The 12,527-nt window shown below is 44.7% G+C and overlaps 1 pseudogene; it reads right to left on the bottom strand.

Annotated features, from left to right (window-relative positions):
* Positions 1 to 3,026: 3,026 nt before the first annotated feature.
* LOC123825445 lies at positions 3,027 to 4,072 on the bottom strand (annotated as a pseudogene).
* Positions 4,073 to 12,527: the final 8,455 nt, after the last annotated feature.

The following is a 12,527-nucleotide window of genomic DNA, read 5'->3' as shown; positions in this document are numbered from 1 at the left end:
ACAAGTCAGACAAAAGTCCTTGCCCTCGTGGCACCAACACTCCATACCTACACACATGTTGTCACACGTACACCCAGCCAGACCTGCACACATTGCACAGGGAGAGCCTGTGTACAGAGGAGTACACAGGTGTCCACACAAAAGCGCAGATGTGTGAGTGCATAGCCACAACAGGAGGTCCTGCCAGAGGTGCATTCACACAGCAAACATATACATACATGGGTGTATACACACCATGGCCAAGTGTGTGCACACAGACACATCTGCAGCTGGGGGGCAGGAGTCCTGAAATCTAAACACATCTTAGTCTTTGCTGTCCCGGGAGATCTTGGGCCAATGGTTGTTGTCCGTCCAGGCACAGCACACACCGACACACAGACATGTATCTAAAGCCCTCCCTTGTCTGGGCCTTACGGCAGAGGGGTGGGTAGGGAGACAGGTGTTAGATCTGGTCCCTCTCCAGAGCTTTCCAATCTCTTCATAAGGGATCACTGTTCCATTCTCAGCCCCTGCCTACCTGCTGAGTCAGAGAGTGTCAGTCAGAACCCCACCCTGCTTCCATCTTGTGGGTGACTGAAATATTACTCTACCTTCCCTCATTCTTTGGGGCTGGTGTGGAGGGAGAAAGCCCATATCCTTTCTGCTTAGGCAGGAGATACGTATGTTCACTCATCCACCCATGTATACATGCCATCAGCAGATTTTGATGGAGGCCCTGCTGTGTGCTGGCACTGGAGGGGAACAGTCAGGCAGGCCAGGCCCCTTCTGGGCACCCAGTCCAGTGGTTTAGGCAAACAATAAACATATGAACTGATTGAAAAAATTCCTAAAGCAACAATGCTCAGAAGATGCCAATATAGGCGGATGTGATTAGCTGGGGGTCAAGGAGACTTAGATAAGGAGACTAAGGCCCAGAGAGGGATGGCTACTTACATGGACTCACATAGCAAGTCCAGGACAGATCCTACACTCCTGTCCCTAGCACAGGACTGGATCTGGGGTGTCCTTGGCCTGAACTGTGAGCTGAAGGAGAAAAGAGGTTGAGAAAAAGATGGGTTCTGAGGTGAGGGATTCTAAATTGAGTCTCCAAACTGGTCAGGCGGTAATGTCAGGGGATTAGACGAGGCCCATTGACAGGGTGCACTGAGGCATAGGCCAGGCCAGGTAGTGGAGGTGGAGAAGGCGGGCAGGAGGGGAGGAGGGGAAGAGGGAGGCAGATACTTGATCTGGTGCTATTCACAGGCGGATGGTGTACGGATGGTGTACATGGGGCTGGGCCTCATCCAAAAGGGCAGACTCACCCTCACCCAACCACACCCCCTTCTGCTTCTCTCAAGGCCTTCACTTTCTCCTTCTCTGGACCCCTAAGTGCACCTTCACAGCTGGAGGAATAGGACCCCATCCCAGGCCCAGCTCTATTCATCCAAGATGTCTGTCTTGGCAGGGGTTAGTGGTTCTGCCACCCTGTCCAGCCCCACCTCACAGCCCACCTCTCTCCATCTCTCTTTTGGTCTCACCAAAAACTGATGCCTGAAGAATCCTAGCAACTTATGAGTCAACAGACTTGGATTCAAATCCTGCCTTTGTTCATCACTAGTTTTGGCAAGTTACTTAACCCTCTATGAACCTAAGTTTGTTTCATCATCTGGAAACTGGGATAATACCCACCTCCCAGGCTTTCACTGACTCCACCCTCTAAGTGCCTTGACTCCTGCTATGAGGCCCCTCTTGGGTCCCTGAAGTGTTTCCCCAATGGTACATAATGCTTTCTCAGTGTCTTACGATACCACGCTTGAAGCTCAGTCCACATCAGTCACACATCTCCCAGGACACTCAAGCATGACCCAATGCCACCTGGCAGGTCACAGAGTGAGTCCCAGGCCTCAACGTTAAGTTCAGCTGTCCTTCCATCACTAACTATAAATCTTCACCCTCCTTTTCCAGGCAGAGAACAGCACATGCAAATGCTCTGAGGTGGGAGCATGCTCAGCAGTTTTCAGAACACCGAGAGCAGAGATTGATGCTTGGTGAGATATGACACAATAGGGAAGAGCAAACATGGCCTTGCCCTCTCCCACCACCTCCATACCTTTCCTTACTCCCCAGCGCCCTCAGGAGAAAGCTCTCACTCTGTAGCCTGGCCTTTGAGGTCTCAACCCCTGAGTCCCTTGCTTTTCTCACTTTCTGCCTCAGCTGCATAACCTGTTTATAATGCCTGCCTGCTCAACACCAGGCCTTTCTCATGGAATTCTTCCTGTGTAGAAACCTCTCCTGCTTCTCCCTCACCTGACACAATCCTTCTCACGTTTTAAACTTCAACTCAGGTCTTACCTCCTCTGGGAAGTTTTCCCTTCCTCCTCTGCCCCTTCTGGGCTCCCTCAGCATCCCCATTCCCCCTGTCCATTTACTGGTCACCTCACACTGTGATTCTCAGTCCCCCAGTCTCTCTCTCCTGCACGTGACAAGAGGCAGAGCCTTGTCACCTTTACATCCCTAGTGCCAGACCATGCACAAAGGAGACACTTCAGTGAGTGTTGGATGAAGGAAGGAAAGCAGGAGCATGGGGGCTGTGCAAAGCCAAGTCCAGGAGTCTGTTCTGCTGAAAACTAGTTCCTGATCTCAGATGCACGTCTTGTTACTGCCTCTTCTTGATGGGGTGGCAAACTGAAGGCACAGCACGAGTACGCAGAAGAGGTGCCCAGGGCAGGGATCTTCAGGGTGAGGAGCACAGTCTGCTGCATTTGTCTAGTCCATGAGCCTTCACAGCACTGTTCCAGAGGCTGGGGTGTGGAAGGGCTCCTGCCCTCTGGGAGCACACAGCCTTCCTCATTGTCATTGTCACTAACACTTCTTTTTTGTTTGTTTGCTTTGAACCTTTAATGCAAAAAAATATATATCGAGCTCAAGAACAGTGTGGCATGTCACTGGGTCAAAGTTGGGGATACACTTTACAAAATTAACAAACAGGAATATACATAAACAAAGATACACATGGTCACAGTATGAAAAACTGATACCTGGCACTATTAAGTCTCGGTTTCCTCATCACTCAGCAGCATGTTTGGGACCCCGTGGGTGATGTGGAACAGTCGTCCATACTCTGGGCATTGCAGCGTGCCCTCCATCACCTCCACCTCCAGCTGTATGTGGTGCATCTTCCTCAGAAATGTCTCATCTTGCTCATATCCCTGAATCTGCTCTGTGGGCACCCCGCCCAGATGCAAGGTATTGGCCACCTCCTGAAGCACCGCCCACTCCACCTTGGGTACATAGGTGCCACGAAGTCAGATTTGAACTCCATGAGCATGATGCAGACCTCAGAGGCCTGCAGGCTCAGGGGGGAATCCATGGGGTCCCACTCCTTTCACGTGTGAGCTCAGGAAATTGTGGGTAAGCAGCTTCACGTCTCATCAAAACTCTCAAGAAGCTGGAACCGGCATCACTTGAGTGCATTTCTGCACTTGATGACATTTCTTGAGTGCATACTAGAGGCCTGGCATTGTTCTAAGCTGTTTTTGAAAAACTCATGTTTCCTTTACAAAACCCCACAGAGTGGAGAGCACTGTTTTCCCATTGTATAGATGAGGAAACTGAAGCACAGCAAGGTTAAGCAGGGTCACACAGCTAGTAGGGAGCACGTATAGCTAGGGTTTGAATGCAGGCTCCAGAGCCAAGACTCTTTACCATTATCACCATTTCTAGTCTCTAGGAATTGATACTTTCTGGTCCAGGAGCCTTCCCACCATCCTTATCACCCCAGATTCCCTTCAGGGTTATCTGACAAGGGGCTATCATCCCCATTTCACAGATGAGATGCATATGTTACCTGTCACTTTATACCTAGACATTATCTTGTTTAACCCTTGTAACAACACTGGAAAGTAAGTGTGTGGTTATTACCTCTACTTTTACAGATGAAGTTCAGAGGTTCGGTGACTTGCCAAAGGTCATACAGAAAATGAATTGTATAAGCCTTTAACTCAAAACTGGCACCAGTGTCCAAGCTGTTCCCTTCCACCCCCAGATGTAGCTCCTTTGCTGTCCCAATATCTGCACCACTATCTGTCCCCATGCTTGGGGCACATAGCTGGACACCATGAGGACCAAATGGAAAACACAGATCAGATCAGACAGTGTGCTGCCCAATGCACCTATATCCCCACTGGTGTCCTAACCTAGTCCCAACTTGGCCCTTGGCAATCTCTCTGGAATCTAACCCAGCTTCGCTTTTACTCCTGAGCAACCATAGCCTTAACAAGGAGGGCCAGAGGAAAAGGTGTAATGACCCCTGTACCAGAAGCAGAGTCTGATGGGGAGCAGGTTGGGGGCATTGGTTTTAAAATTGGGAGAAAGTGCAATTAGAGCCAGCAGGGCTGTATTCCATCCAGCAATTACATACTGCATTACCATTGTGTAACCTGAATTTCCCAAAGAAGTGGCACATGAAGAGTGTAATCAGATAACTGGATCCTACCAAATAACCAAAACTCCTCAAAACTGTACTGAATTAAACACTGAGTGATAGAGGCACAGAACCAGGCTAGTAGGTCAATGGAACAGAACAGAAAGACCAGGAATAGACCCATGTATACACAGGGATTTAGGGTGCGATAAAAGGGACATTTCAAATGAGGGAGGATAAGGATAAAATATTAAAATGAAGGGTCTTGGTATGGCTGCAAGATTATATGGAAAATTTTAAGTTAGACCCTGTGATGCATGCAGCGGGTGTCCCACCCAGATCCCCTCTGCTCTCAGTGCACCTATCCCCATGCTGGTGTGAGTGTTGGCTGCTGACTCACAACTGCCTCCTCCTCCCTCAGATCCAGGAACCCACTTTGTGGCAAAGGAAATGTGGTGGTGGACACACTACAATTTGCTGCACCATCAAGAATCTGCTGGCCACTTGCGGTGGTAGATCAGCCTCAGGAAGCGCAGCTGAGAAAACAACATGGAGAGGATGCAGCACCAACCTTCGGGATGAGGCACACATCCTGAAGTAAAATGGCTGTTTTACAGTGCTGTGCCGCAGACATAGGTACATGAGCCTGGGAGCAAAGGAATAGAAGCAGGAGTGACTCTGCTTACCATCATTGCCAGTGACCTCCCCAGGGAACCTATGCTTCTAGCCCCCCAACTTCAGACCCTGAGGGTGTAGGGGTCTTAATTCCCATGGTGGGTGTGGGTATTTCCACTGGGGTCATGGCTAGAGTCCCAGTGACTTTTGAGCTACACCTGTCCCCTAATCACTTTGGTCTCCTTGTGTCAATAGACCAGCAGACAAGGAAAGGACTTGCCATACAGCCAGAAATAATAAACCCTGGTCATCACCAGGAGGTAGAACTGCTGCTATGTGATGGGGAAGGCAGGAATATGTTTAGCACCCAGGTGATCCATTAGGACATCTCCAGATATTCATGCTAAGTTTTGTTTGTAAGTAGGCAAGTACTATGACCATGGCCTGATAGAATATGGTAACTAGGGACTCATCCCTTCAGGGATGAGGGCCTGGGTCAACTACAAGGCAAGATATGGGGACAAGCAGAGAAAAGCCAGTGTATAAGGTGAGGAGGAGGAGGGGTAGATGAGTGAGCAGCAGAAGAAGGACATGATAAACATCAGTTAATGCTCTAAAACTAATTCCCCTAGGTTTATCCAGAAATTGTGACCAATCAGAATCCTGCAGAAGCTGTATGTGGATAGAGTGAACTGCATGGGAAAAACAAGTAGATCAGAGAAGTGCAAAGATGAACTGTAGTGCAACTGTTAGTACCACCCCGGGTCCCTTTACTAACTGTACACCCATCCACCAGCTTCCCACACCTCTGGAGAACTACCCAGAACTCCATGGCAGATCTTGGCCAGTGACTGAATGGCAGAGATGTATAAATGGCAGATTTCTTGCCTCCAGGAAGAACTAACTTGGTGACCACCAGCTGAGAGCACATTTTTGCTCAGCTTTTCATCACCGCCCTATTCTAATGACCTCATTCTCCTTCTGAGAACATTTCCTCAGTCACTTGGTCAAGAATTTTCATTTTGGACTGTTTCTTGGGAACCTAAAATAAGGCAGATCCCTTTCTAACACCATTTTTTAAATAATGTGTTAAATACAAAAGAGATCTCTAAAATTACTAAGCAGAAACATAGAAAAATACTTTAAAGGGTATATGAAAATACTGCACAGGGAAAACTGCCCCTGTCTGGACCTGCCCCCACTCTTGTTTCTCTTGTCCTCTTTTCTCTTTTTCTGGTGCTCATTTTATTGGTGAGATGTGGGTAATAGAACAGCCATGGGCTTTGGGGGACCTTTAACTGTCTTTGTTGTTGTTGTTGTTATTGTTGTTGTTTATAGAAACACTAAGCATTCAATTCCAGAAAACCAAAAATTGTACCTTCCCACTGAATACTACTAAGGGGCAGGTCTTCTGCTCCATACCTTTTCTGTTTTTCTTTCTCTCTTGCTAATGCTTTTAAAAACAAATGAGTTTTAAATATAAATAAAGTTTTTAAAATATATAAAACAAGGCTAAGAGAGAGCCTTCAAAAACAAGTCATGGATGTTCAAAAAACTTAGTGAAGTCCTCAACAACATAAAAAAGATCCAGTCAGAATTGAAGGATACATTAATTGAAATAAAGAACAATTTACAAGGAAACAACAGTAGAGTGGATGAAGCCAAGAATCAAATCAATGATTTGGAACATAAGAAACCAAAACAACAATAACAACAACAACAACAACAACAACAATCAGAACAGCAAGAAAAAAAAAGAATCTTAAAAAATGAGGATAGTGTAAGTAGCCTCTGGGACAACTTCAAGCATTCCAACATTTGCATCATAGTGGTGACAGAAGGAGGAGAGAAAAGAACAAAAAATTGGAAATTTGCCCTGGCTGGTGTAGCTCAGTGGACTGAGCATGGGCTGTGAACCAAAGGCTCACTGGTTCAATCTCCAGTCAGGGCACATGCCTGGGTTGTGGGCTAGGTCCCCAGTAGGGGACATGTGAGAGACAACCACACATTGGTGTTTCTCTCCCTCATTCTCCTTCCCTTCCCCTCTCTCTAAAAATAAATAAATAAAATCTAAAAAAAAAAAAAGAAATTGGAAACCTATTTGAAAAAAATACTGAAAGAAAACTTCCTTAATCTGGTGAAAGAAATAGACATGCAAGTCCAGGAAGCATACAGAGACCCAAACAAGATGGATGCAAAGAGGTCCACTCCAAGACACATCAAAAGTAAAATCCCAAAGGTTAAAGATAAAGAATCTTAAAAATAGCAAGAGAAAAACAGTTAGTTACCTACAGGGGAGTTCCTATTGAATCTAAAAAACAAACTAAGCAAACAGGAAGAACAGGGACAGAATAATGGATAAGGAGAGTGTTCTGACAGTTGCCAGATCAGAAGGGAGTTTGGGGGAATGGGTGAAGAGGTGAGAGGATTAAGAAGGACAAATTGGAGCCTGGCTGGTGTGGCTCAGTGGATTGAGCACTAGCTCGCAAACTACAGGGTCACTGGTTCAATTCCCAGTCTAGGGCACATGCCTGGGTTCCGGGGCAGGTCCCCAGAAGGGAGTGCACGAGAGGCACCCACACATTGATGTTTCTCTCCCCCCCTTTCTCCCTCCCTTCCCCTCTCTAAAAATAAATAAATAAATAAAGTCCTTTTGAAAAAGAGGTACAAATTGTTAGTTACAGAGTAGTCATAAGGAGGTAAAGTATAGTATAGAAATGGAGTTGCCAAAGAACAATGGTGTAGGGATTGCCTGAGGGAGCAGGGAATGTTGGGCGGAGGGGGGAAAAGGGGGAAAAATTGGGGCAGTTGTAATAGCATAATTAATAAAATATAATTTTAAAAATTAATCAAGTAAAAAAACAAGTCACAAAACATAATACCTATAAAAATAAAAAGTTAAAGTTTGATATATTTGAATACATCTGTCCCTTTTTTTATTATAAGTACACCCAGATATTACTTGTGATTACTATTAACTTGCACTCTCTTGCAACACAGAACACTAATGGATTATGCTTCCATTGATACTGTCAGTGGTAACAACCAGAATGTGGCAGAAGTGATGTGTGACTTCTGAGGCTAGGTCATTAGAAGTGGCTCTCTGGACGTTTGCCCTTGGAACCCAGATTTCATGTTGTAAGGAAGGAAGGCCACATCAGAGGCCATGTGTAGGTTTCTGTCTTAAAGCCCCAGACTAGGCCCTCAGCCTAACAGCCAGCATTAATAGCCACATACTTGAGTGAATGAAGATTTAGATTCCAGCCCCCAGCTTTTAAATCTTCTAGCTGAGACCTCAAACATGATGAAACAGAGACGAGTCATCCCTACTGTGGCCTGACTGAATTTCTGACCACAGAAACCATGAGAAATCACAAACAACTGTTGTTTTAAGCCACTAAATTTAGGAAAAATAAATAAAACAGGGACTATGTGAAATATGTGGCACAAAAAATGAAGAGCAATTAAATTACATAGACTCAATAGCATTTGCAGAAAGAATCTGGACAGTTCAGAACCCAAAGGGGGTTTAACATTTCAGATTTCCTAAAATTTTTTGACTCTTCAACATTTTATATACAATTGAGCTGATTTTCCCATAAATGTAGTTTGTTTCTTAGATATATGAAAATTAACATGCAGAAAAACTTCTCTTTGGCAAACTGAAAAACCAGGTTGGCTCTCCCTTGCAACGACTTGAGTTTGTACATGCTTATATAACAGTGAGTATGCAAGGATATATGTGAAACCATCCATCCCTAGGTCCAGTTCCCCCTCACTCGACTTACAACCCAATCTCTTTTTCTGTCACAAAAGAGAGATCAAATTCATGGATCAAGAGACAGAAAGAGAGCAGCATTATGAGAAATATCTCTTACAGATGACATTACTGAGGTTCAAATAGGCGAGGTCACACAATGCCCCACAGCTAGTGGTAAAGCCAGGTCTCCAAATCAAGTATCTTTGATTCCAGATTTCAGTGGATGAAAGAATCCCTGGGATTCCTATAAATACAGAATCCTGGACCCCATCCATTGAGTTATTAGGTCCCAAAGAGCCCATGCATCTGAATTTTTTAAAGTATATTTTATTTATTATGCTATTACAGTTGTCCCATTTTTTCTCCCCTTTATCTTCCTCTGCCTGTACTTCCCTTCCCTCTAACATTCCTCCCCTCAGAAATGTTCACATCCATGGTTCACATCCATGGTTCACATCATACATATAAGTTCTTTGGCTTCTCCATTTCCCATGCTATTCTTAGCCTCCCCCTGACTATTTTGTACTTGCCAGTTATGCTTCTTATTCCCTGTACTTTTCCCCCATTATCGCTCTCCCCCTTCCCACTGATAACTCTCCATGTAATCTTTATTTCTGTGATTCTGTTCCTGTTCTAGTTGTTTACTGAGGTTTTTTTTTTAACTTAATTTATTTATTTTTTGAGAGAGGGGAAGGGAAGGAGGAAGAGAGGGAGAGAAACATCAGTGCGTAGTGGCCTCTCATGCACCCCCTACTGGGGCTCTGACGTAGCCTGTAACTCAGGCATGTGCCCTGGCTGGAAATGGAACCAGTGACAATTTGATTCTCAGGCTGGCGCTCAATCCACTGAGCCACACCAACTAGGGTTGTTGTTGTTTTTAGGTTCAGTTGTTGACAGTTGTGAGTTTGTTGTCATTTTACTGTTCATAGTTTTGATCTTCTTTTTATTAGATAAATCCCTTTAACATTTCATATAATAAGGGCTTGGTGATGATAAACTCCTTTAACTTGACCTTATCTGGGAAGCACTTTATCTGCCTTTCCATTCTAACTGATAGATTTTCTGGCTAGAGTAATCTTGGATTTAGGTCCTTGCCTTTCATGACCTAGAATACTTCTTTCCAGCCCCTTCTTGCCTGCAAAGTTTCTTTTGAGAAATCAGCTGATAGTTTTATGGGAACTCCTTTGTAGGTTACTCTCTCCTTTTCTCTTGCTGCTTCTAAGATTCTCCCCTTATCTTTAATCTTGGGTGATTTAATTATGATGTGTCTTGGCATGTTCCTCTTTGGGTCCAACTTCTTTGGGACTCTCTGAGGTTCCTGGACTTCCCGGAAGTCTATCTCTTTCACCTGATTGGGGGAGTTTCCTTTCATTATTTTTTCAAATAAGTTTTCAATATCTTGCTCTTCCTCTTCTCATTCTGGCACCCCTATGATTCAGATGTTGGCACATTTAAAGTTGTCCCGGGGGTTCATAAGCCTCTCCTCACTTTTTTGAATTCTTGTTTCTACATTCTGTTCCAGCTGAATGTTTATTTCTTCCTTTTGTTCCAAATCATTGATTTGAGTCCTGGTTTCCTTTCTTTCCCTGTTGGTTCCCTGTACATTTTTCTTTATTTCATTTGGAATAGCCTTCACTTCTTCCTTTATTTTGTATCTGTGCTCAATCATTTCTCTGAACATCCTGATTACCAGTGTTTTGAACTCTGTATCTGATAGGTTGGCTATCTCCTTGTCACTTACTTCTTTTTCTGAAGTTTTGATCTGTTCTTTCATTTGAACCATATTTCTTTGCTTCAGCACACCTGGTACATAGTAAGGAGTGGAGCCTTAGGTATTCACCAGGGCAGGGCAACCCACTTGGCTTTATGTTGTGGTGCTATATGTGAGGTGGGGAGTCAGAGAGAACAATGCCTTTTGCTAGGCTCTTGCCCCACTTTCAGTCACTTCCCCCATGACCAACAACCAAATTGGGCCCTTCTAGTGCTGGCTCTTAGGTGGGTGGGCTTGTGTACATTCCAGGGCCCCATGGGCCCCTCCAATGGACTCCACTGTGAGACTGGTAGTTTCTTCCACTGCTACAACACCCACAGGTTTTTACAGCCAGAGGTTCTGAGGCTTTATTTTTGCCCATGTTGGAACCCTGGGTTCCCTGGTCTGTCTCTCTCCCCAGTTGTTCCTCCCCATTTATCTGCACATAAATGTGGGACTGCCCAGTCCACCCAACTACCACATTGCCCCATATCTTCTCCACTCTGGCTGCCCATCTCCACCCCTCCTACCAGTCTGGATTAATGTTTCTTCTTTAACTCCTTGGTTGTTTGACTCCCTTACAGTTTGAGTTTCTGGCAGTTCTGGTTGTTTTCGTTTTTAAATTGGTTGTTGTCCTTCTTTTGGTTGTGTGAGGAAGCAAAGTGTATCTACCTACACCTCCATCTTGGCCAGAAGCGAATATTTGTCTGAATTTTTAATTGGGGCCAGCTCCCAGGGGATTCTGGGTCCAACTTTCAGTGCCACTGAACAATACACACAACCCTATCTTCCATACAGAAACAAGCATGGCAAAAAAAAAAAAAAAAGCTGGGAACTGTTGTATATTATAAAGACAGGACAATAGGATTAGTTATCCACTGCTATGTAACAAGTTAAACCCAATGGTTTAAAATAACATTTATTATTTCCATTTTTGTGGGCCAAGAATCTGGGCTGAGAGGCTTTGAAAAGGCTACAGTCATCTCAAAGGGCAGAAGAATCTGCTTAAGTCCATTCATGGGGCATTGGCAGGACTCAGTTCCCCAAGGTTGTTTGTCTGAGAGCCTTAGTCCTCACCTGGCAGTTAGCTGGAGGCTGCTGCTCTCAGTTCCATTTTATGTGTACCTCTCACAGCATGACATCTTGCTTCATTAGAGAAGACAATAAGAGCCAGAGAGTGCTAAGAAGATGGAATCTGCAGTCTTCTATAACCTTATCCTATCCTAGAAGTGACATCTCATCACTTTTGCCCACTCTCTTCATTACAGAAGCGAGTCACTAGGTCTAGCCTACATCAAGAGGAAGGGAATACCAATAGGCCAGGGCCCATTATTTATTTAGAAATCACAAACATCTGTGGTTATGTTTTTTAAAAGATTCCTCATATCTGGAGCATATTACAAATGAGCCCTGGCTGGTATGGCTCAGTGGATTGAGTGCTGGCCTACAAACTGAAAGGTTGCTGGTTTGATTCCCACTCAGGTCATATGCCTGGCATGCGGGCCAGGTCACCAGTAAGGGACATGTGAGAGGCAACCAATCACTGTACCTCTCACACATTGATGTTTCTCCCTCCCTTCCCTTCTCTCTAAAAGTAAATAAATAAAATCTTAAAAAAAGAATGTTACAAGTGAAATGTTATGACATCTGGGATTTGTTTTAAAATAAAACGAGGGGGGAGGGAAGGGGAATGAGTGGGAGTATATGTGAAACTGGCTTAGTCATATGTTGATAAATGTTGAAGCAGGTAATCTTACATGCATAAAGGGTTCATTATACTGTTCTACTTTTATATGTTTTCAAAATTTTCCATAATAGTTAAAAATCAAAGTGAATTGAAACTAAAAATTGTACACTGGCCCTGGCAGGTGTGGCTCAGTGAACTGAGCACAGTGCCCTGTGAACTGAAAGGTCACCAGTTCTATTCACAGTCAGGGCACATGCCTGGGTTGCAGGTCAGGTCCCCACTTAGGGCTGTGCAAGAGGCCACCAACCAATGT

This window comes from Phyllostomus hastatus, unplaced genomic scaffold (assembly GCF_019186645.2).
Source record: "Phyllostomus hastatus isolate PE091 unplaced genomic scaffold, TTU_PhHast_1.1 phas_contig_64, whole genome shotgun sequence".
NCBI lineage: Eukaryota > Metazoa > Chordata > Mammalia > Chiroptera > Phyllostomidae > Phyllostomus > Phyllostomus hastatus.
Note: the sequence above shows the minus strand (reverse complement) of the source record. Positions and strands in the feature narration are given on the sequence as shown.